Here is a 26,735-nt window from a genome sequence, read left to right on the forward strand (position 1 = left end):
AAACCACTAATGTGCAAAAGAAGACAAAAAATTAAGTTAATCACATAAATAAACAAACAAATGATAGGTAAATGAATGAATGAATAGATGGATAGATAGATAGTTAGATCGATAGATAAATAATACTGAGATCATGAGATGTAGAGTACTTGAAAGTGAATCCATACACTCTGTTGAGTCATTAGTTCAGAGCTGAGGTGAGTGAGGTTATCCATGCTGATTCAGGAGCCTGGTAGTTGAAGGGTAATAACTATTCCTGAATCTGGTGGTGTGGAACCTAAGGGTCCTGTACCTCTTTCCAGTGATAGCAGGGAGAAGCATAGCCTGGATGATGGAGTTCCTTGTTGATGGACAACATGAGTGAATCTGCAGATGCTGGAAATAAATAAAAAACACAAAATGCTGGCAGAACTCAGCAGGCCAGACAGCATCTATGGGAGGAGGTAATAACGACGTTTCGGGCCGAAACCCTTCATCAGGAGTGAAGTAACATGGGATGGTTGAGGGGGGATAAGAAGTGGGGAGAGGGATAAAGTAGAGAACTGGGAAGTGATAGGCTGGAGGGAAATGGGCTAGGGGGAAGGTGGAGAATTATGGGAAATAAAAGAGAAAGAAAGGTAGGGCTGGAGGTAGAGATTATAGTGAGGGGGGAAAAAGAGAGAGAAAGAGAACCAGACTAAAATAATAGATAGGGATGGGGTTAAGGGTGGGGGGCAGGGGTATCAACAGAGGTCAGTGAGTTGGATGTTCATGCCAGCAGGAAGGAGGCTACCTAGGCGGGAGATAAGGTATACCTTTTGGTACACCTTTGTATACCTTATCTCCCGCCTAGGTAGCCGAAACGTCGTTATTACCTCCTCCCATAGATGCTGTCTGGCCTGCTGAGTTCTGCCAGCATTTTGTGTTTTTTATTCCTTGTTGATGGATGCTGTTTTCTTGTGGTAGCACTTTCTTAGATATGCTCCATGTTGGGAGGTATGGGTGAATCATATCAAAGTTTTGTTGATCGAATGACTAACATCTGAGCAACAGATTCTTCAAAATAGTAACTACTTTGAAATTTAGTTCATTGCAACTTTTTTAACTGTCCAAGCACAGAACTAAGTTTTGAAAGGATGTTATTCTGTTGTTGATGTTCAACAGAACAGAAATGGATATTTGGGGATAAATTCATTTGATGATAATTCATGGAAGGTATTTCTGCTTGTCTGTTATTCCTGTAAGTGCTTAGGTTATAAGTGCAACAAGGAGGGACATAAGCCACAGATCTGATCAAGCTGATCAATGGCCATATGTTCTGATGGTACACTATTGATAGCTGTATTGCATGGATCAGGTCACCCTTGACCTCCAGAACTGTGTTTTGCAATACAAATGTCAGATACCAGTGCATCTGCAATTCAGTCCACATGGTGGTCTGAGATTGCCAATGCCTGTCAGGAGAGCATCCTGACTGGCTGCATCACTGCCTGGTATGGGAATTGTACCTCCCTTAATCGCAGGATCTGCAGAGAGTGGTGCAGGCAGCCCAGCACATCTGTAGTTGTGAACTTCCCATGGTTCAGGATATTTACAAGGAGAGGTGTGTAAAAAAGGGCCCAAAGGATCACTGGGGACCTGAGATACCCCAACCACAATCTATTCCAGCTGCTACCACCCAGGAAACGGTACCACAGCATGAAACCAGGACCAATAGGCTCCGGGACAGCTCCTTTCACCAGGCCATCAGACTAACTAAATCACATTGATTTGAGTGTACTCTATATTACATTGACTGTTCTATTTTTTATAAAATATTATAAATTACTATGATTGCACATTGCACATTTAGGCAGAGATGTAACGTAAAGATTTTTACTCCCCATGTATATGAAGGATGTAAAAAATGAAATTAATTCAAATTTAAATTTAATTCCACATCCCACAACCACTCTGACCTATGACCATCAGGACTGCTACAGTGAGACCCTACACAAACTTGAAGAACAGCACCATACATGGAGAATAGAACATCACAGCACAGTGTATGCTGTGGCCCATAATGCTGTGCTGATCTTTTAACCTACTTTAAGATCAATCCAACCCTTCTCTCCTGCATAGCCCTCCACTTTTCTATCACCCACATGCATTATAAGAGTTATTTTTAAATACTAAAGTACCCACCTCTACTACTAAGCTTGGTAGGGTGTTCTACATACATACCAACTTATATAAATATTGTCATCCCCCCTCCATACTTCCCTCCAATCACAAAACTATGCCCCCTCATTTCAGCCATTTTCATCCTGGGACAAGGTCTATGGCTATTCACTCGATCTTGGCCTCTTATCATCTTGTACACCTTATCTTTGGTCTGTGAATGTTGCAGTTTGCTGCATTCAATATGGAATTCTGCAGCCTCAGTTGTATTGATTTCTCCGTCTGTATCGGTCTTCTCTCTATTATATAAGACCATGAGACCATAATACTTAGGAGTAGAGTAAAGGCCATTTGACCCATTGAGTCCGCTCCGCTATTTCGTCATGGTTGATCCAATTTTCCTCTCAGCCCCAGTCTGCTGCCTACCCACAAATCTCTTTATGACCTGACCAATCAAGAATCTATCAGCTGCTGCCTTAAATATACATAAAGAGTTGTCCTCCACAGCTGCCTGTTGCAAAGAATTCCTCAGATTCACTACTCTCCGGCTACAGAAATTCCTCCTCATTTCCATTCCAAAACGACACTCCCTTATTCTGAGATTGTGTCCTCTGCTCTTCCACCATAGAAAACATCCTCTCCACATCCACTCTATCAAGGCTTTCCACCATTCAAAAACTTTCAGTGAGGTCACACTCATTAAGATCAGTATATTAACTGTTTATCCAATAGAGCTAGCCACTGTTTACCCACCACATTTACACTGAGAAAGATGTGCTTTTTGTGGACTAAGTGTCTTAAGTGCCTCACATCAAAAATACATTTTCAAACATTTTATTGCTAATTGTATTTCCCTCATGAACAAAGGAATCATTTTACACTGAAAACAATCTTGAGTTTACTCAAAGTTGCCATCACCCCATTAGCACTCTTAAAAACTCCAACAAGCTTCTCAACATATTTATCATCTATTTAGGGTAACACTTTAGGGTGAGTTACATTATATTCTTCCCCCACCAGATTCATTTAAATTCATCCCATAACATTACAAACCACTCGATACTGATGAAATGAAAAGGATCAAAAGCTACAATTAATAGTGAACATTTATAGGAAGGAGCAGATAGTGAATTTTGGGGAGGTAACCAAGTTAAATGTATAAACAGACTAAAAATTAGTTGATATTCATCAGCAACCTACACGATAAAGTGACAACACATGGTGCCTGAATTTCTTATTAGAAATACAATGCGTGAAAATGCCTCTAGCAGGTCAACCTGGTTTTGTTTTTTATTTTTACCTCTAGGAGTAGAGCACATTTCCAGCCTGATCTGTCTGGAATCCCCTTCTGCTCTGAATTTCACAATTCCTACTTTCATTCATCAATGTTCTCACAGTCCAATCACTCCCATTCATGGATTGACCAGGTATCCTTGCTTACAAACTACCATCACAGCCATACCAGCATTACCCTATCAGAGGTACACCCTCCCCCAGCCACCCTGCAACATAAACAAGGATGAGATGCTGAGACTTCAGAAGCCATTGGTCAGACTACACTTGGAGTATTGTGTACAGTTTTAGTCCCTTTATCAAGAAAGGATGTGCTGACATTGAAGAGGGTGCAGAGAAGATTCATGAGTATGATCCCAGTGATGACGGGATTAATATATGAGGGGAGTTTAATAGCTCTGGGCCTGATACTTAAAGGATTTTAGAAAAATGATGGAAGCCTCTCATTGAAACCTACCAAATATTGAAAGGTCTAGATAGAGTGGACATGGAGAGATGTTTCCTATAGTGAAGGAGTCTTAGATCAGAAGGCACAGCCTTAAAATGTGTTCCTTCAGGAAAGAGATGAGGAAGGATTTCTATAGCTGGGGGTGGCAACTCTGTGGAATTTATTGTTGCATATAGCTATGGAAGCCAAGACATTAGGTATATTTAAAGCGGAGGCTGATACATTCTTGATTAGTAAGGGCATCAAAGGTTATGGTGAGAAGGCAGGAGAATGGGGTTCAGGGGAGTAGAATGAAGGAGATGACTTGATGGGGCAAATGGCCTAATTCTGCTTCTATGCCTTATGATCTTATGGTCTTAACAAGCCTCATATGTCCCTTTTCCAGCTTGAACTAAATGTCTTCGACCAGAAACATTGACTTTGTTTCAGTTTTCCTGGATGTGACCTGATCTGCTGAATATTTACAACATTCTTTTATTTTACACTTCCAGCATTATCATGATTTAATTTGATTTTTAAATAATAATATTTTCAAACTACGTAGAAAGACTTATAAGACTTTTGGCAGAAACTGTCTATCTAAAGACTGTCGTAGCACTGAGACCTGGTCTGTCTGTACATAGCACTACAATTTGTTTCACAGCCAATAATGATATATTGGAAATTTGAACTCAGAAGGCTGCAAAAACTATAGGGGAATTTTGTGTGTGTGTGTGTGTGTGTGTGTGTGTGTGTGTGTGTGTGTGTGTGTGTGTGTGTGTGTGTGTGTGTGTGTGTGTGTGTGTGTGTGTGTGTGTGTGTGTGTGTGTGTGTGTGTGTGTGTGAGAGAGAGAGAGAGAGAGAGAGAGAGAAAAGATCCAACAGCATGCCGGATTATATACAAACATTACTGACAGCATGGTTTAACGAGTAAAATCTCTGAGAGTACTGGTATCAACTAAAGTCAATTAGTTTGTAGAAGTGCACATTTTTTACGGATATTATAACTTCCCTAACCCAGGTTCATATAATACAGGTCGACCTTCACTAATCCGACTACCTGTAATCCGGTTCCTTCGATAATCCGGCACTGATTTCAAATTTTCCGCACAACTGTAATTTCAAATTTCCTGGGCCAATGTACCAATCTGCTGCACGTTGTTTTGATTGTGCTAGATCTGTTCACAAGTTGGCATGCTCTTGTAAGCACAGACAGGTGATTCCTGCTTGCTTTCCTGCATTTATTAATATCATTTGCATGAGGCGCAGCCGCCCAGCACCTGCCCATCTCACCCGCCAGCAGCGGGGGAGCTGGCGGCACTGGGTCGGTCCGTCTTCTCATCCGTCTGCTGGCAATCGCGCACTACCCTCCGGCGTCTCCTGGTCAGCGCTACGTTCTCTTCTGTCTACGACCTCAGATCAGACGTGGCGACCTAATGAATTTAAGCATATTTCTAAGTGGTGGAAAAGAAAGTAACGAGGATTCCCTCAGTAACTGTGAGTGAAGAGGGAAGAGCCCAGTGCTGAATCCCTGGCCGCCTGGAGATCGCATGAATAGAATAACTCCTTTCTCCGACTTCTGCTTCTGCTCACCCAGATGTGCTGCCACCATCATCAACAGTTTTTGAAGAAACTGTTGTGCCAGCTTCAGCATCAGTTCCTGATGCTTCACTCATTTTTCAAGATGAAGATGTTGATGATCCTGACAACCCTACACTTGCAGACATGTAACTTTGCCTGAAGGTATATTAAATGCCTCACTTTAGAAACTGAAGTGCTCAACTGTTCTGTATAAGTTAATTCCTGTACATTTACCTGTGCCCTTTATTTTATCTGTGCCTGTATAGTATATTACTTTATTAAGATTTCACTTGCTGCTCATTTAATATTTCTGTTTTATTATTATCTAATTTGTACTGATTTACATGATGTTTTAAAGGTATAATGAGGTGGTTAGCTATTGCTTAATGTGATCCTTCTGTAATTCCACATTTTCACTAATCCGGCACTCCTCAGGTTCCAATGGTGCCGGATTATAGAAGGTCGACCTGTATCTTGTAATTCACTCAATGGTATGGATATCTCTTATCAAATGAAAAGTTTGACTTGCCTTACCTTTTAATTAATTTGTACTCAGAAGTCACTGTCCTTAGAGAAATCTGTTTTTTTGCGTTATAGAGTCATAAAAATATAGAACTCTGAAACAGGTCATTTGGCCTATCTCATCTATGCTGACAAAGCTGTCTTTCTGAGCTAGTTCTATTTGCCTGCATTTGGACCAGATCCTTTGAAGCCTTTCCTACTTACAGCATGTATCTGTCTGAAAGTCCTTTCAACACTGTGTTTGTATAACCCTCTACCATTTCTTATTGAATTTTATTGAATCTTATTGAATTTTTTGAAGTGGTTATGAGGAAAGTTGACGAGGGTAAAGCAGTGGATGTTGTCTATATGGACTTCAGTAAGGCCTTTGACAAGGTTCCTCACAGAAGGTTAGTTAGGAAGGTTCAATCATTAGGTATTGATATTGAAGTAGTAAAATGGATTCAACAGTGGCTGGATGAAAGATGCGAGAGAGTAGTGGTGGATAACTGTTTGTCAGGTTGGAGGCCGGTGACTAGTGGTGTGCCTCAGGGATCTGTACTGGGTCCAATGTTGTTTGTCATATACATTAATGGTCTGGATGATGGGGTGGTAAATTGGATTAGTAAGTATGCAGATGATACTAAGGTAGGTGGCGTTGTGGATAATGAAGTAGGTTTACAAAGCTTGCAGAGAGATTTAGGCCAGTTAGAAGAGTGGGCTGAATGATGGCAGATGGAGTTTAATGCTGATAAGTGTGAGGTGCTCCATTTTGGTAGGACTAATGAAAATAGGACATACATGGTAAATGGTAGGGCATTGCAGAATGCAGATGAACAGAGTGATCTAGGAATAATGGTGCATAGTTCCCTGAAGGTGGAATCTTACGTGGATAGGGTGGCGAAGAAAGCTTTTGGTATGCTGGCCTTTATCTTGTTCCCAAAGATTTTTTATTTTATCTAAAGGAACACTTCTCATTCCCAACAGCATATTATTCAGATTCAGATTCAGTTTATTGTCATTTAGAAACCACAAATGCAATGCAGTTAAAAAATGAGACAACATTCCTCCAGAATGATATCACAAAAGCATATGACAAAACAGACTACACCAGAAAATCCACATAATGTTTGGCAATCCCCAATCCAGAGTCCAGAGAGGCTGCTGTGTATTAATATCACGCTACCATCTTAGCGCGTAGCCCGGAAAGGAGCACCAAATCCACCAGACAAAACAAGACCAAAAACTAAAGCTACAAGTCCTGCACAAAACCACATAGTTACAACAGTGCAAACAATAGCATAATTGATTAAAAAAAAGACCATGGGCACAGTAAAAATAGTCCAAAGATGTTAAAAGACTATAAGTTCGAAAGAAACCATCACACAGTTTTCACAAGTCCTCAGAGTCCTGATTCACTCGTCATCCCATGCCAGCGGCAGAAGGGAATACCCCCGCTGTGGATTTCCATGGCACCGCCCGACTCAGCCTCGCAGACGCAGCACACAGTGAAAGCGACCTGACCCCAGTGGATTCCGAGTCTGTCGAACCTCCGACCATCCCCTCTGGCACAGCTTCTCTGAGCACCATCCTCTGCCAAGCGTATTAAGATGCCCCCGCCAATGGCCATCGGCAATGCGACCCCAAGGACTGGGGGCCTGTTCTTCCCAGCAGAGACCTGGACTACACAGCAGCAATGAAAAAGGTCTTCCTGGAGATTTCCAGATGTTCCTCCGTGCTCCCATGTCCATTTTCAACCGATTATGATTGTGCACAGCACCCCGCTTCACAAATAACAGATAATCAGCCCCAGAGTGGCGGCTGCAAGCTGCGTCACACCGCCATCTTGGATCACATCTTGGACCGATCACATCAAATGGTAGGGCATTGAAGAATGCAGTAGAACAGAGTGATCTAGGAATAATGGTGCATAGTTCCCTGAAGGTGGAATCTCATGTGGATAGGGTGGTGAAGAAAGCTTTTGATATGTTGGCCTTTATAAATCAGAGCATTGAGTATAGGAGTTGGGATGTAATGTTAAAATTGTATAAGGCATTGGTAAGGACAAATTTGGAGTATTGTGTACAGTTCTGGTCACCAAACTATAGGAAAGATGCCAACAAAATGGAGAGAGTACAGAGGAGATTTACTAGAATGTTACCTGGGTTTCAGCACCTAAGTTACAATGAAAGATTGAACAAGTTAGGTCTTTATTCTTTGGAGTGTAGAAGGTTGAAAGGGGACTTGATAGAGGTATTTAAAATTATGAGGGGGATAGATAGAGTTGACATGGATAGGCTTTTTCCATTGAGAGTAGGGGAGATTCAAACAAGAGGACATGAGTTGAGAGTCGGGGGCAAAAGTTTAAGGGTAACACAACGGGGAATTTCTTTACTCAGAGTGGTAACTGTGTGGAACGAGCTTCCAGTGGAAGTGGTAGAGGCAGGTTTGTTATTGTCAATTAAAGTAAAATTGGATAGGTATATGGATAGGAAAGGAATGGAGGGTTATGGGCTGAGTGCAGGTCAGTGGGACTAGGTGAGAGTAAGCGTTCGGCACGGACTAGAAGGGCTGAGATGGCCCATTTCCATGCTGTAATTGTTATATGGTTATATGGTTACCACTTCTTTGATTGACTGGATTTGGTAGCATCATCAAAAACAGAAAGCAGAAACATAGCATAAGAAAAGCCATATATTTGCAAGGAAACAACTTACTATAATAACCATATAACCATATAACAATTACAGCATGGAAACAGGCTATCTTGGCCCTTCTAGTCCGTGCTGAATGCTTACTCTCACCTAGTCCCACCGGCCTGCACTCAGCCCATAACCCTCTATTCCTTTCCTGTCCATATACCTATCCAATTTTGCTTTAAATGACAATAATGTTCAGAGGCTTTTTAATCACCTCTTAAATATTGCGGCTTTGCTTATGTAACCTTACCCAGAGACCTGTCTATGTATTGTAAAATACTCCTGTCTTTGATAGATAGTTCTATTAAAGTCAATATGATTGATTTTAAGAGCCAGAGTATAATTGTTATATGGTACAGTTGTTTAAACAGGACATAAATCTATTGACAGAGATTTTTAAGATACTCTGATGGTTAAATACAGTATGCAAGCTATGCAATAACATCAGGCAATTTTGAATATGTAAGTCCTGACGAAGGGTCTCGGCCCGAAATGTCAACTGTATTTCTTCCTGTAGATGCTGCCTGGCCTGCTGCATTCCACCAGCGTTTTCTGTGTGTTGCTTGAATTTCCAGCATCTGCAGATTTCCTCATGTTTGCATTTGAATACAACTGCAGGAATTCCCTGTTCAAATGCCATCCAGTGAAGGACTCTTGCAAATGCGGAATGTGCCTTGACCTTCTGCAGTAATAGCATTGCTAATCTTTTGGATGGAGAAGAATGGCTACAAGGGATAAAGGTAAGTAGTAGAAAGGTATAGTTAGAACATAGAACATACATGTCCTTCACCCCTTGATGTGTGCTGGCCCTTTAACTCACTCTATGATCAATCTTATCCTCCCCTCCCACATAGCTCTTCATTTTTCTTTCATCTGTGTTCCTATCTAAGAGTCTTTTAAATATCCCTAATGTGTCTGCATGTAGCATCACCCTTGGTAGTGCATTCCACCCACCCACAACTTCGTGTCAAAAAAATGTATCCCTGATATCGCCACTTATACATTCTCCCATGCATCTTAAATTTATGCTCTCTCGTATTAGTCAATCTGTCCTGGGAACGAGGTGCTAGCTGTCCACTTTACAATCTATCAAGTCTATCAAGTCTTTATCAGGTCACTTCTCATTCTCCTTCACTCTAAGGAGTAAAATCCTAGCTCGCTCAAATTTTTCTCATTAGACGTGCTCTCTAATCCAAACAGTAACCTAATTAGTCTCCTCTGCATCTTCGCTAAAGCTTCCACCTCCTTCCTGTAATGGGGTGACCAGAAATGAACACTAATTGAGCTTACTTAATGTTTCAAATTTATGTTGTCTTCTTAAAGTTTGAAGTACCCAAGCATTTGTTTTCCCATAAAAATATAATTCAATGCTTTAAGCATTTCTGATTATTTTTAATGTTTCTAAATAACACGATGCATCGAGTTATAGATAAATGGACATCAATCTGAAATATTAGTTCTTCTCCCCTCTCCATGAAACTGCTTGACTTTATTTTTTTGGATAAACTTGGATTGTTTCCTCTTGAGTATTGGAGACTCAGAGGTAGCATGTGTCTCCAATACTTGCTTCTCAAATTATGAGAAGCATAGATAGGGTGGTGAGAGTCTTTTTCTCAGGGTGGAAATACAATTTCTAGAGAGTATTGCTTTAAGTTGAGAGGGGGCACCTGGCAATATTCTTAACAGAACATCTGAAACATGCTACCAGTAAAAGTGGTGTACAGAGTTATGATGGCAATGCTTAAGAGACATTTAGTCTGGCACAATAACAAGGAGGCAATGGGAGACAAGTGAAGGCAGCTAGGATTAGTTTAAATTGGTCTCATATTTGGCATAGACATTATGGGTCAAAGAACCTATCTCCCTATTGCATTTTAATGTTCTTTACATTGGTATAGTTTACTGATGAATGTGTGTAACCTTCCAGCCTGTGTTTTTAATGAACTCAGTATTGCAATAAGATTATAATCTCTCACTCATCATATTTAATAATGTGCATTGTGCTTATTAACATTACTGTAATAACTATGTATCAAAGATAAGTGTCACAATCACAGGCTCAACAATAACTTGTTTACTTAACAGAAAACAAAGCCTATTTTCTTAGCAAAATATCTGATTGAATGGGCACTGTAGCAGGCAGAGGAAAAAGCTTATTTAATAGAATGTCCATGAAATATTACAAACAACACTCATGAAGGAACAACAGTAACCTGTAGTGTTGTAACACTACAACTGATTTGATAAATTGATAAATTACTATATTTTACAGATGTGCCAATAAATTACTAAATTGCCCATTATGCCATAGGTGTTTAGGGCTGCAATGATGGTTCTCTATCTCTGTCTATCCTTAGCTGCATAAAAGAAACCTTCATTGCTGTTTGACCAGTCAGGGCTGTTAGGCCTGAACTGAACCCCCGAACCTAGAGGATTGATAGATCAATCTTTTAGTCTGGCCTCTGCCCTTTGACCTGTTTGGCATGAGTGACCCTGCCAATATCCAAAGCACAAGGCTCTGACTCCAGCCAGCATTCACCTCTGGTCAATAAGGCACACAAGCCCCCAAACCACGACAAGGTTGTGATGCTTTTTGTAGACATGTATCACGTAAAATTGAAAACATTGTTTTGCAAACAGTTCTTACAGATCAGTTCATAACAATATCAGACCATGTTACTTGAAGGCCTGCTACTCGAAGGCAACGTAGTTGATGTGCAAAAGCAGCGTATAGTGCAACTATGAGTGACTGCCTTGGGTGATTCTCCTGTGATCACAAGACCCTGCTGGACATTATAATATAAGAAGTTGCAGGTCTGTTTCTCTTGTTTTGTGATGATAAAGGTAACAAGGGAGTAGGGTGGCCTCAGTAGTAGCTATGAGTAGTCCTCAAGCTGTGTGGCATGGCGCCCATGCTCATTTGGGAGCTGGCCTCTCCCACTGGTGCTGTCCTCCAGTGTTCAACTGGTGAAATGACAAAGCTGGATTGCTAGGAGCTGTACAATCAACTTGCACGTCACTAAGGGTCTTGGACTACATATGCGTTTTCTTGCGTAATGATATGTGCTTTTTTTTGCCTCTTGCTATTTTGAATGTACGTTATGCACCGTGGCCGCAGAAGAATGCTGTCTTGTTCAACTGTATCCATGCATGGTTTGAAAGATAATTACACTTGATTTGATTTTGATTTTGGTGCACTGAGGTAGTGCAAGGTAAAGCAATAACAGAATGCAGAATATGGTGTCTTGGTTACAGAGAAAGTGCAATGCAGATCAGAAATAACGTACAAGGTCATAATGTGGTAGATAGTGAGGTCAAGAATCCATCTTACCACTTCAAGTCAAGTCAAGTCAAGGCAAGTCACTTTTATTGTCATTTCGACCATAACTGCTGGTACAGTACAGAGTAAAAATGAAATAACATTCTTCAGGAGGGCACGGAGCGACCACTCCCCACTGAACATCGACGGCTCCTCGGTAGAGATCGTTAAGAGCACCAAATTTCTTGGTGTTCACCTGGCGGAGAATCTCACCTGGTCCCGCAACACCAGCTCCATAACAAAGGAAGCCCAGCAGAGTCTCTACTTTCTGCGAAGGCTGAGGAAAGCCCATCTCCCACCCCCCATCCACATCACATTCTACAGGGGTGGTATTGAGAGCATCCTGAGCAGCTGCATCACTGCCTGGTTCGGAAATTGCACCATCTCGGATCGCAAGACACTGCAGCGGATAGTGAGGTCAGCTGAGAAGATCATCGGGGTCTCCCTTCCCGCCATCACGGACATTTACACTACACGCTGCATCCGCAAAGGAAACAGCATTATGAAGGACCCCATGCACCCCTCATACAATCTCTTCTCCCTTCTTCTTTAATCCTTTTTGCTCCTTATGGAGCATAGGGCCTCAACAAATGTCCTCCACTTCCTGCGATCTCTAGCAGATGCTTTTGCAGTCTCCCAAGTTTGGCCGGCGGCTTTCAGTTCATCCAAAAGCCTACGCCTCCAGGTTTGCTTTGGGCGACCTCTTCTTCTCTTCCCTTGTGGATTCCATTCGAGTGATTGTCGAGTGACATTCGACTGGCTCTTCCTCAAGGTGTGGCCGACCCATCTCCACTTCCTCCTCCTTATCTGGAATACAATGGGCTCTTGGTTTGCTCTCTTCCATAGGTCTAGGTTTGACACTCTGTCGTACCACTTGAGGCGGAGGATCTGCCGGAGGCATTTGTTGAGAAAGGTCTGGATCTTGTTGCAGCTGGTGTTAGTGATTCTCCATGTTTCGGATCCATATAGCAGCATGGCTTTCACATTGGAGCTGAATATACGGAGCTTAGTTTTGACAGAGATGACCATAGATCTCCAAACAGGTCGCAGGGTTGTGAAGGCATGTTGGGCTTTTCCGATCCTTGCTCTGATGTCCTCATCTGTACCTCCTGATTTACTGATTTTGCTTCCGAGGTAGGTGAATATGTCTACATCTTCAACTATTTGTTCTTCAATCCGTAATGGCTCCTCTTGTTTGTTATTAATGCATAGAACTTTGGTCTTCTCCTGACTGATCTTAAGGCCTACTCGCTGTGAGGTCTCTCCCAAGGAATCTACTTTCTTCTGCATATCTTGAAGCCAGTGTGAGAGAAGAGCAAGATCATCTGCAAATGCCAGGTCTTCCAATTTCAATGTTAACGTCCACTGGATGCCTCTCTCTGAGCCAGCATAGGATGTTCTTGTAGCCCAGTCAAGTACCACAAGAAAAAGTAGAGGTGACAGCAGGCTTCCCTGTCTGACTCCAGTAGTAACCAGGAACTCTTCAGACAGTCTCCCATTGTGGATGACCCTGCATGAGAAGCCATCATAAAGCTGCTTGATGATATTCACCATCTCTTCCGGTACACCATAGTGTCGTAAGATGCTCCACATTGACTTTCTGTCCAGGCTGTCAAATGCCTTCTCAAAATCAATAAAACACACATATAGTGGAGTTTGCCATTCTATTGTCTGCTCCACAACGACTCTAAGTGTAGCTATCTGGTCAATGCATGATCTCTCTTTCCTGAACCCTGCCTGCTCATCTCTAAGTCTCTGGTCAATGGCGTCTTTCATCCACTCCAAGATGACCCTGGTGAGAACTTTGCTAGGAATGGACAACAAGGTAACCCCCCTCCACTTGCCACACAGTGAAAGATCTCCAGATTGTGGCAGCTTCACAAGGAGGCACTGGGGATGGAGCAGCTGGGCCTGGGCTCGAAGTGGCAGCACCTATGGCTGATGAGCCTGGGCGCAGTGGCAAAGGGCAGCGAGCAGATGTCGCAGACGAAGGCGGGCTCCCGGGAAAAAATAACAGGAAAAACATTTTCGTCCTTAAGATCTTGTCCAACCCTCCTTTGGAAGAGACATGTTCTCACGGTTCCCCCTGTGATTCTCCCAAATCTGCCTCATCCGTCTGCCGCCACTGCTGCTATCCCGCCACCATAGAACAGAGAACATAGAATAGTACAACACATTACAGGCCAATCAGCCCACAATGTTGTGCTGACCCTCAAACCCTGCCTCACATATAACCCCCCACCTTAAATTCCTCCATATACCTGTCTAGTAGTCTCTTAAACTTCACTAGTGTACCTGCCTCCACCACTGACTCAGGCAGTGCATTCCACGCACCAACCACTCTCTGAGTAAAAAATCTTCCTCTAATATCCCCCTTGAACTTTCCTCCCCTTACCTTAAAGCCATGTCCTCTTGTACTGAGCAGTGGTGCCTTGGGGAAGAGGCACTGGCTGTCCACTCTGCTATTCCTCTTAATATCTTGTACACCTCTATTATGTCTCCTCTCATCCTCCTTCTCTCCAAAGAGTAAAGCCCTAGCTCCCTTAATCTCTGATCATAATCCATACTCTCTAAACCAGGCAGCATCCTGGTAAATCTCCTCTGTACTCTTTCCAATGCTTCCACATCCTTCCTATGCAACCTCACTAGGCGACCAGAACTGGACACAGTACTCCAAGTGTGGCCTAACTAGAGTTTTATAGAGCTGCATCATTACATCACGTCTCTTAAACTCTATCCCTCGACTTATGAAAGCTAACATCCCATAAGCTTTCTTAACTACCCTATCTACCTGTGAGGCAACTTTCAGGGATCTGTGAACATGTACCCCCAGATATATCTGCTCCTCCACACTACCAAGTATCCTGCCACTTACTTTATACTCTGCCTTGGAGTTTGTCCTTCCAAAGTGTACCACCTCACACTTCTCCAGGTTGAACTCAATCTGCCACTTCTCAACCCACTTCTGCATCCTATCAATGTCTCTCTGCAATCTTTGACAATCCTCTACACTATCTACAACACTACCAACCTTTGTGTCGTCTGCAAACTTGCCAACCCACCCTTCTACCCCCACATCCAGGTCATTTATAAAAATCACAAAAAGTAGAGGTCCCAGAACAGATCCTTGTGGGACACAATAGTCACAACCCTCCAATCTGAATGTACTCCCTCCACCACAACCCTCTGCCTTCTGCAGACAAGCCAATTCTGAATCCACCTGGCCAAACTTCCCTGGATCCCATGCCTTCTGACTTTCTGAATAAGCCTACCATGTGGAACCTTGTTAAATGCCTTACTAAAATCCATGTAGATCACATCCACTACACTACCCTCATCTATATGCCTGGTCACCTCCTCAAAGAACTCTATCATGCTTGTTAGGCACGATCTGCCCTTCACAAAGCCATGCTGACTGTACCTGATCAGACCATGATTCTCTAAATGCCTATAAATCCTATCTCTAAGAATCTTTTCCAACAGCTTTTCCACCACAGATGTAAGGCTCACTGGTCTATAATTACCTGGACTATCCCTACTACCTTTTTTGAACAAGGGGACAACATTCGCCTCCCTCCAATCCTCCGGTACCATTCCCATGGACAACGAGGACATGAAGATCCTAGCCAGAGGTTCAGCAATCTCTTCCCTTGCCTCGTGGAGCAGCCTGGGGAATATTCCATCAGGCCCCGGGGACTTATCCGTCCTAATGTATTTTAACAACTCCAACACCTCCTCTCCCTTAATATCAACATGCTCCAGAACATCAACCTCACTCATATTGTCATCAAGTTCCCTCTCAGTGATGAATACCAAAGAGAAGTATTCATTGAGGACCTCGCTCACTTCCACAGCCTCTATGCACATCTTCCCACATTTATCTCTAATCTGTCCTACCTTCACTCCTGTCATCCTTTTGTTCTTCACATAATTGAAGAATGCCTTGGGGTTTTCCTTTACCCTACTCGCAAAGGCTTTCTCATGCCCCCTTCTTGCTCATTTCAGCCTCTTCCTAAGCTCCTTTCTTGCTACCCTATATTCCTCAATAGACCCATCTGATCCTTGCTTCCTAAACCTCATGTATGCTGCCTTCTTCCACCTGACAAGATTTTCCACCGCACTTGTCACCCATGGTTCCTTCACCCTACCATTCTTTATCTTCCTCACCAGGAAGATAAATTTATCCTTAACATCCTGCAAGAGATCCTTAAACATCGACCACATGTCCATAGTACATTTCCCTGCAAAAACATCATCCCAATTCACACCCGCAAGTTCTAGCCTTATAGCCTCATAATCTGCCCTTCCCCAATTAAAAATTTTCCCATCCTCTCTAATTCTATCCTTTTCCATGATAATGCTAAAGGTCAGGGAGCGGTGATCACTGTCCCCCAGATGCTCACCTACTGACAGATCTGTGACCTGATCCAGTTCGTTACCTGATACTAAATCTAGTATGGCATTCCCCCTAGTTGGTCTGTCAACATACTGTGACAGGAATCCATCCTGGACACAATTAACAAACTCTGCCCCATCTAAACCCTTGTTTAAACCCATCTAAACTCTGCCCCATCTAAACTAATCAAATGCTAATCAATATTAGGGAAGTTAAAGTCACCCATGATAACAACCCTGTTATTTTTGCACCTTTCAAAAATCTGCCTCCCAATCTGCTCCTCAGTATCTCTGCTGCTACCGGGGGCCTATAGAATACACCCAGTAGAGTAACTGCTCCCTTCCTGTTCCTGACTTCCACCCATACTGACTCAAAAGAGGATCCTGCTACATTAACCACCCTTTCTGCAGCTATAACAGCATCCCTGACCAGTAATGCCACCCCTCCTCCCCTTTTTCCTCCCCCTCTATCCCTTTTAAAGCACTGAAATCTAGGATTTCATATCTGTGTCATAAATTACCTTTTCAGATCTTGAAACTGCAGATACTGGAATTGGGTGCACTGCACAAAGCACCAGATGATTTCAATGCCTCAATCAGCATGTCTGGAGGGAAATGCACAGTCATTGTTTCAGGTCAAGATTCTTCAACTTCACTGAAAAATAGAAGAAAGATAACCATAACATGAAGGTGGAGCAAGAGCTGGCAGATGATAGGAAGGTCACGTTAAGGGAGTTGGAAGGTGAAAGGTGGAAGTGACAAGAAGCTGAAGATGATGAAAGTTGATAGCAGAAGAAGGTGGAGCATAGAATAAAGAGAGGGGTAGTGGGAAGGGGAAACAATGGAGGAATATGTGGGTGAGGGGCAGATGGAGAGGGTGAAGGAGGAAAATAAGGTAATGTGCTGTGAGCCAGGTGGATCGGGAAGTGAACAAAATGGGACAAAAAACAGAAAGAGAGCAGGTGTTCATGTTTTCCTGCAGATGCAGTTTCTTTTCATCTGTTCATGGCTTTTTCTAATGCAGTGTTTTTGAATATATTACACTCTTCTTTTCATTCTTGGGCATTACAGAATACAGAATATACAGAAGTAACTGAAGGCCCAATATTGATGTCCGTGTTATAGTCATCTGATTTTAAAATTGTGTTTGTCCTGATTCACTGCTTTTGAATTTTTAACCAACCATTTATTGGTGTTGATATGTTGTACCAACATTAAGAAACTTTAATTCATATACCAATGTGTGTGATACTTTGACCAGCGACTTATGAAAATCCAATTATATAACATAAATGGCTCCTTTACACCCAAAAATCTCCATTAGATTTGCCATGTATGCTTTCTTTCATAAAACGATATTGATTCTGTCAATTATGATTTTCTAAGTATCCTGTAACCACGTCCATAATAGCAGATTCCAGACTTCTTTCAATAGATACAAATCCAGCTGGTCTATAATTCCCTCTTCTGTCTGTCTCTTCTTTTATAGATAGAACTGTTACCTTTACTGTCTTCTAATCTTTTGGGAATTTTGGAAGTTTATCATTAATGCATTAACAATCTCTGCACTCTTCTATTTTAGATATCTAACATACAGACAAACAGGTCCAGGGGATTTATTGGCTTTTAGCCTCCTTCATTTCTCCTGCAGTTTTTGTTTATTAGTATTAATTATTTTAATTTCATTGCTCCTACTCAGCTCTGGGATCTTGGCTGTCTTGTTGTGTTTCCTGCACTGAAAACAGAGACAAATTGTTCACTGCCTCAGTTATTTCCTCATTCCCTGTTATCATTTTTTGGGTCTATGGAGCCTACATTAATTTTTGATATGCTTGTTTTCTTCGCGTAGTTGTAGAAGGTCTTGCTTGTGCATCTGTTGGCCAGTAGAGACATATAACCTAATACCACTTTACAGATCTAGATCTGTGCCCTTGTAAATTTTAGTATTCTTTGACTACTCCCAAATGGTTCTTTATTTCAATGCATGGAGTGTATCAATCATCTTTCATAGAACATAGAACAGTACAGCACAGAAACAGACTCCTAAGTCAACCATGCCTGCATTGAGTATGATGCTGATTTAAACTAATCTCATCTGCCTGTGCTTGGTCTATAACTTTTTATTCTCTGATATCATGTAGCTGTCTAAATTGCTCATAAACCTTGCTGCCATGTCTAAGTGTTCCACATCTTCACGCAGCGCAAGCCAGTGCATCTCCAAGTAAAAGTCTTGCCTCATAAATCTTTAAACTCTGAATTGACTACCCTATCGATGCCTCCCACAATTTCATATGTTCTCTCAGGTCATGCCTTACCCTCCAACACTCCAGAGAAAACAAACCAAATATATCCAACTTGTCTATCACCATAGTAGGTTTATAGCAGATGCAATCTCACTGGCTCACCACGTGGCCTCAGATCAGCTGGACAGTAGCAATACCTACATCAGCTGCTGTTTATTGATTGCAGCTCAGCATTCAACACAATCATACCATCATTTCTAATCAACAAGCTGCAAAACAGGACCCTCAAAGCAGTTGCACAGGTTGATTCTGTGGTTAAGAAGGCATACGGTCTATTGGCCTTCATCAATCATAGAATTGAATTCAGGAGCTGAAAGGTAATGTTGCAGCTACAGACGACCCTGGTCAGACCTCATTTGGAGTACCGTGCTCAGTTCTGGTTGCCTCACTACAGGAAGGATGTGGAAACCATAGAAAGGGTGCAGAGGAGATTTACAAGGATCTTGCCTAGATTGGGGAGCATGCCTTATGAGAAGGGGTTGAGTGAAATCAGCCTTTTCTCCTTGGAGCGACGGAGGATGAGAGGTGACCTGATAGAGTTGTATAAGATGATGAGAGGCATTGATCGTGTGGATAGTCAGAGGCTTTTTCCCAGTGATGCACCATCAATAACTCACTCTGAGACGTAAGAAGCGAGATATCGGCTTTTATTGACTGGAAGAATGAACAACACTACATCCTGGAGAATGAGGCCGGGCTCAGGCCTCAATCACCTTTATACAGGGGTCTGTGGAAGGAGCCACAGAAGCAGTCAGCAGGGGTCTGTGGGAGGAGCCACAGGAGCAGTCCAGACAGGTATATGTAGTTCACCACACCCAGGACTGAAGTGGTTGCCACAAGTGGACACAGGTTTAAGGTGCTAGGAAGTAGGTACAGAGGAGATGTCAGGGGTAAGTTTTTTACTCAGAGGGTGGTGAGTGCATGGAATAGGCTGCCGGCACGGTGGTGGAGGCGGATATGATAGAGTCTTTTAAGAGGCTTTTAGGTAGGTACATGGAGCTTAGTAAAATAGAAACCTATAGGTAAGCCTAGTAATTTCTAAGGTAGGGACATGTTCAGCCCAACTTTGTGGGCTGAAAGACCTGTATTGTGCTGTAGGTTTTCTATGTTTCTATGTTTCTAATTGCTAAGACACTGACTGGATAATTTCTTCTAACATATGCTATCCCAAAATGTATCACCACACACATGACCTCAGTGCACTGTTGTAGTGAATTTGTCTGTATAAAAAGTATGCAAAACAAGTTTTTCATTGTACCTCAGAACATAAACCAATTTACCAATGTTGGTTTGCCAGTGATATCAACAGCTTATGAACACATTCTAAACATCTTCAATCTTACTTTAAGAGTAGAAAGTAGCAAATAAGACTGATGTTAGAAACCTGAACAATAATTTAAATTCCTTGTAAGACTCAGCAGATCAGTCAGTATCCATGAATAGAGAAACGTGAATGTTGCCTGAGCTGATGACCTTTCATCAAAACTGGAATGTTAATAAATAAAATAAAGTCAGGTAAGACAGAAGGGGTGGAGAGTGCTGTGGGAATGACTGTGATGGGACTAAGACCAACTGAAATGTTGTTGGTGTTGGATTAGAGATGGTGATGTAGGTTTATTAGTCTCAGTGTGAGGAGTAAATTGGAGGTGATGGAATTCAGAAAAGAAAATGATGAAGACTGGAAAAAGAAAACGATAGAAAACAATAAGCACTGGAGCTGTGACTGAAGCTGTGTGACATTTCAAATAAAAGAGACTGCTGAAAAATAACCAAAAGATACATCCATGGAAGGAAGAACTTGAGCAAATAGTAGATGTGACTCAGGATCAGAATCAGTTGTGAAATTTGTTGTGTTAAGGATGCAGTACATTGCAATATATAATAAACGTGCAAAGTATAATACAAATTATATATTAACATTTAATTAGCTAAGCAGTGCAAAACGAGAGCAAAATAAAAAAATAGTGAGGTAGTGTTCTGGAGTTCATTGTCCATTCAGAATTCTGATGGCAGTGGGGGAAGAATCTATTCCTGAAAAGGTGAGTATGTGTCTCCAGACTCCCTACCTCCTCCTTGATGGTAGCAATGAGAACAGAACATGTCCTGGGAGAGGATGGTCCTTAACGATGAATGCCGCCTTCTTGAGGCATTGGCTTTGAAGGTGTTCTGGATGCCAGGGAGCTAGAGCGGGTTGAGTTTACAACTTTCTGCAGCTTTTTCTGATCCTGTGCCATGGCCCTTCCATACAAAAGGTGATACAACTAGTTAGAATGCTCTTCATAGTACATCTATAGAAATTTGTGGGAATCCTTGGTGACATACCAAGTCTCCTCAAACTAAGCCTTCACAGCTGCCTGTGGCAAAGAATTCTGCTGATTCACCACTCTCTGCACTGTTGTACCTTCTTTGAAATTGCTTCCATATATTAATCCAGTTTAGATGTTCTGAAGATAATCACACAAACTGAAGGGGCTGGTTATCTGAAGTTGCTGAAAAGGCTGCTAAATCGTAACAGCTTAAAAAAATTGTCCTCACATCAAACATTTTATTACATTTTTATATTTAGAGATACACCATGCTAACAGGTCCTTCCAGCCCAATGAGCCCAAGTTGCCCAATTACAGCCATGTGACCAATGAACCTTAACCTGTATGGTTTTGGAATGTGAGACGAAGCCATTGCATCCAGAGGAAATCCATGGGGACATGGGGAAAATGTACGTAAGACCATAAGATATAGGAGCAGAATTAGGGCATTTGGCCCATTACCACTTCATCTGCATCACCATTTCATCATGGCTGATCCAATTTTCCTCTCATTACCAATCTCCTACCTTCTTCCTGTAACCCTTTGTGCCTTGACCACTCAAGAATCTATCAACCTGTGCCTTAAATACACATAAAGACTTGTCCTCCTCAGCTGCCTGTGGCAAAGGCGTCCACAGATTCACCACTCTCTGGCTAAAGAAAATTTCCCTCAGCTCAGTTTTGAAAGGGCACCCCTCTATTCTGAGGCCATGTCCTCTGGTCTTAGACTCTCCCCCATAAGAAACATCCTCTCCACACCCGTTCTATCATGGCCTTTAACAATTTGATAGGTTTCAATGAGGTCACCCTTCATTCTTCTGAATTCTAACTCACAAACTCCTTACTGGCAGCAGCAGGACTTGAACTCGGGTTGCTCATGATGTAATAGCTTTATATTAACTGCTGGGCTACTGTGTTTCCCCACCTCCTTTGCAAAGTACAGTACAGTATGTAGCGGTTATTGAAAGACAAAAGCACCATGGATTCAATTCTGTGACTGTCTGTAAAAAGTTTGTACATTCAGTAAACATTTGCTGCAGAGGTATTCATGACGGAATTACAAACTCAGTGGTCACTTTATTAGATACACCTGTACACCCGCTCATTTATGCAAATATCTAATCAGCCAATCATATGGCTGCAATTCAATGTATAAAAAACATGCATGCATGGTCAAAAGGTTCAGTTGTTGCTCAGATCAAACATCAGAATGAGAAAGAAATGTGATTTAAGTAACTTTGACCGTGTAATGACTGTAGAGACCAGACAGGGTGGACTGAGTATCTCAGAAACTACTGATCCCCTAGGATTTTTATGCACAATAGTCTCTAGAGTTCACATAGAATAGTAAGAGAAACAAAAAAAAAATGTCCAGTGAGCGGCAGTTCTGTGGGAAAAATGAGAGAGGTCAGAGAAGACTGGCCAGGCTGGTTCAACCTGACAGGAAGGTGATGGTAATTCAAACAACCACATGTTACAACAGTGGTATGCTGAAGAACATCTCTGAACACAGAACACATTAAACTATGAAGTGGATGGGCTACAGCGGTAGAAGCCCACAAACATACACTCAGTGGCTTCTTTATCAGGTCAGGAGGTACAGTGTATAAGAGTATGTTCATTGTTTCTTTTGTGTTTTACCCAAGGTCTGTGGTTGACATCTGTTGGGAATCCAGAGATCAATGCTCAGTTCTTTAATCAATCTTTTTCTTATTTACCCTGCATTGCAGTGGTGACATAATTTCAAGGCAACTTAATCAGTTGCAAAGAGATTTCAGAATCTGAACCAGAAATAGGTTTAATATCGCTGGCATATGTTGTGAAATTTGTTGTCTTTGCAGCAGCAGTACAATGCAATACATGATAATAGAGAAAAATACTGTGAATTACAATAAGTGATATATTAGATAGTCAAATCAAATAAGAAGTGCAGAAGTAAAATAATTGATGAGGTACTGTTCATGGGTTCAATGTCCATTCAGAAAGCAGATGGCAGTGGCAAAGATTTGAGACATCTGAGCTGTGAAAGATATATAAAAGCAGTATTTCTTTTGTTTTGCATCTCATTCAATTTGCCACGTACCCACAACTTTTCTGTTAATGCTACATTGTAACTATTATTTACATCTGTTAACCACATATACCTTCTTGCTCATCATTATGCATACCACCATATAATTGTATGACCTCACAGTTATATTTAAGTGGTTATTACGATTTACAAATTTCCATTTAGTAGAGTAACCTTACAATTTTAGTGCTATCATGGGACAAAAACCTTCCAATTTACATGCCATCACACAATGGGATGAGTTCATATTTTGCAAACTGCCACAGATTGATGTGACCTTGAAGACCACATGTCTCCACATAGTTATTCTTCCTTTCTGACTACATTCCTGAGGGCAAGAAGTACACATTTAAAAAAAAGCATTTATTTTAAAGACAGAAGCCAATAATGAAGCGCCAGTGATTATTTGCTGTGCGTTGGGAAATCAGACTAGTAGAAAGAAACATCACAATTATCCCTGGTGTTCTCGGCACTATCTCATCAGCAAGCTTCGCCTGAGCCAGTGACCTCTCTCAACATAAGGTGCGATGATAAGTCACATCTAAGTTCCGCTGTGTGTCACACAACAGTCTGATGCAACATATTTTGCTAATCATTCTCCATCAGCAAACAACTATGCCAGTGTAACTTTACTATAGAGCTTGTCGTAGCTGAAGAAGAGTACTCAGTGCCATCTTCTCACAGGCACTTAGAGATCAGTAATGCATCCTTCTCTTGCTGGCAAGCTTCTCATTTCATAAGTGAATTTCAAAAGAAAATCTTAAATGTGAGCAAGTCTGCAGATGCTGGAAATGCGAAGCAACACGCATAAAATGCTGGAGGAGCTCAAAGGGTCAGGCAGCAGCTATGGAAATGAATAAACAGTTGACATTTCAATCCAATGAAATACTCTGGTTCCGTCAGCTGTATAAGTCTAGGGAAGACAATCTCCAAATGTGTGAGATTGAGGCACGAGCCACCCCAAAACTTTCTGTTTGTGTGGATGCTGTGTGGTTTGTTACTTTGTTACAAGTAAGTGCCACAAAATAACAGACTGTACACCGCATACAATTAAAAGATTTAGCTTTGTAATTCTTATTTTGACTAAAGGATTAGTAAAGAAAGGACAAGAAAAGAAAAGGGCTCATTTTAATGAAACAGTTTAATGTGCACAAGTTGGAGCTCACGGTTTCCTGTTGTTGATCCTCCTTCGATCTCACCTCGGGCTTCATCAAATCACTGCCCTGCTCTGGGTCGAATCCTACGACCACTTCTCTCTCCATCTCTCCCTAACAAAAACCCCAACTCAACCGTAGTGTCCCTCACCACAGAAACCTCCCCTTAATCTGGCCATCCTAATTGGTTGGCACACAGTTCTCCTATCTCTTATCCTCGACAGTAACCTAAACATAAGCTGAAAAACTAGCAGCTTGCACAGAAGAGCACAAAATGAAATACAGAACAACATAACAGTAAAGAATACGAACCAGGGCGTTATACTAAAAACCCTTCTTCAAGGCAGTTGGCCCAAAATGTCAACTGTTTATTCATTTCCATTGATGCTGCCTGACCTGCAGAATTTCTCCAGCACTGTGTGTGTGTTTCACAAGAAATCTGCTTGTCTCAGCAAGAGTCTTGGTGATGATGCAGGAGCTGTCAGGGAGTCACACTAATTGGAAGTAGGCCTCTCAGCCCAACTGGTCCCATCCAATCTCATCCCACTTTTCAGCATTTGGCCTATAACCTTCTCAAACTTTCCTATCCATGTACTTGTCCAAATGTCTTTTAAATTTTGTTGATGTACCTAACTCAATCACTTCCTCCGGCTGTTACTCTCCATAATATATATGTGTTCCTGAGCTTGTTACAATCATCACAGTGATATTTGTTTCTGCACTTCGCGCTCCCTGAAGTACAAATCAAAGTAAATATAATAAAAATTTAAATTATAAATCATAATTAGAAAATAGAAAAGAGAAAGTACAGTAGTGCAAGTCAGGCCCAGATATTTGAAAGGTACGGCCCAGATCCGGGTCAGGATCTGTTCAGCAGTCTTATCACAGTTGGAAAGAAGCTGTTCCCAAATCTGGCCGTACTTATCTTCATGCTCCTGAACCTTCTCCCGGAGGGAAGTGGGACAAAAAGTGTGTTATCATAGCTGAGGTGGTAGTGGGGATAAACTCCCACTACTTTTTAAGTGCTACAAAATAGCATGGGTCTCTAACAGCCTCTGACAACCAAGTCAAACTCTTGGCCTTCATGTGTGCCTTAGCTACTAGGCCCAGCGGAACTGTTCCTACTGACAAGAGAAGGGGCAATGGTGGTCCACTGGTGCCTCAAAACCAGTTACTTTGGGCATGGGGGCTCATCAGCCTTGGATGGCAGCTTGCCTAGAAGGAAAACTTTGATCTCATACCTGTGCTGGCCTGTGGCCATACACACCCCTGGGAAAGGCTTCAGGAGTAAACCCCGAGGAAGAAATCCTGAGCTGAGCTCCCTAAGGCAGTTTGATGTTGTTTACAACTTTGCTCTGGCAACCTCTGTGACGACACTGGCACCAAGCTGTGTCGGCACTTGCCCTTCCCTTTCCACTCCTTTCAGTGACGTGGAAAGGAGTAACCGGCTGCATTGGGCAATAGCCGGTTCTTCAACTCTTCCCATCTTCCCACACAGGTTTGCTCCCTGGAGAGGACACAGTCCATCAGAGGCACAAACCCATGATCCCCTGGGATCAACAACTGCCTACTACTATATATAGTAGGTGGGAGCAAAGGATATTGAGAATGATGCCATGAGAGGAGTGTGGGACAGGTGGAAGGAGGGAGGGGTAGAGAGAGGAGGTAGAGTGGCATCTGAGATACCAGGCAAGGTCACTTGGTTCCAAACAATTGGTTAATTGGTCATTCCAGAATATCTCTCTGGTGCTCCCCTCTCCTTTCCCCTTTTCTCAAGCATGATTCAGCTCTCAGTTTACTATAGAAACCCATATCAGAATCAGATTTATCATCACTTACATGTGTCATGACTTTTTCTCGCAGCAGTACAGTGCAGTATGTAAAATAACTATATAGTCTTAGACACCCTAACTATATATATGTGCCTAAGACTTTTGCATAGTACTGTACATTGAAACAGAGTGAAATGTGTTGTTTGCATCAAATCAAATCAGCGAGGACTGGAGAGCCAGCAACTGTCCCCATGCTTTGGCACCAACATAGCATGCCCACAAGTCAGTAACCTTAACCCTAACTGCAGGTCTTTGAAATGTGGGAAGAAACTGGAGTACCTGGAAGAGATCCGTGCCGTCATGGTGAGAACGTACAAGAGTCTTAGATCTCTTACCATCAGATTCAGTGCTGTTATGCTCTACAATTATCGGGCTTCTGATTCTAATTCTAAATTGATTCCATGACCTACGTATTCAGTTTCAAGGACTCTGCAACTCGTGCTCTCAGTATTAATTATTTCTTTTATTTGCACAATTTGTCTTCTTTTGCATATTGGTTTTTCATTAGTCTTTGTTTATCTATGGTTTTTCATCAATTCAATTACATTTGTTTGTTTTCCTGTGAATGCCTATAAAGAAATGAATCTCCAGAAGTGTATGGTGACATATGCAAGCTTTGATAACCAACTTACTTTGAGTTTGAGAGAGGAAGGAGTTGCCTGGGATGGAGTGCTTCCATTATGGGAAGACACTGGCGACATTGGGTTTGCTTTCA

At 42.0% G+C, this 26,735-nt stretch overlaps 1 long non-coding RNA gene across 1 annotated transcript in view; it reads right to left on the reverse strand.

Moving 5' to 3' along the window:
* Positions 1-8,912: 8,912 nt before the first annotated feature.
* The window catches only part of LOC140739579 (uncharacterized), a 57,596-nt gene continuing 39,773 nt past the window's right edge, over positions 8,913-26,735 (reverse strand). The window contains exons 2-3 of the long non-coding RNA XR_012101678.1: positions 16,876-17,009; positions 8,913-9,365 (exon numbers count right to left, since the gene is read on the reverse strand). This is a non-coding gene — a long non-coding RNA (uncharacterized lncRNA). The remainder of the gene's footprint in view (positions 9,366-16,875; positions 17,010-26,735) is intronic.

Source organism: Hemitrygon akajei, chromosome 15 (assembly GCF_048418815.1).
Source record: "Hemitrygon akajei chromosome 15, sHemAka1.3, whole genome shotgun sequence".
NCBI lineage: Eukaryota > Metazoa > Chordata > Chondrichthyes > Myliobatiformes > Dasyatidae > Hemitrygon > Hemitrygon akajei.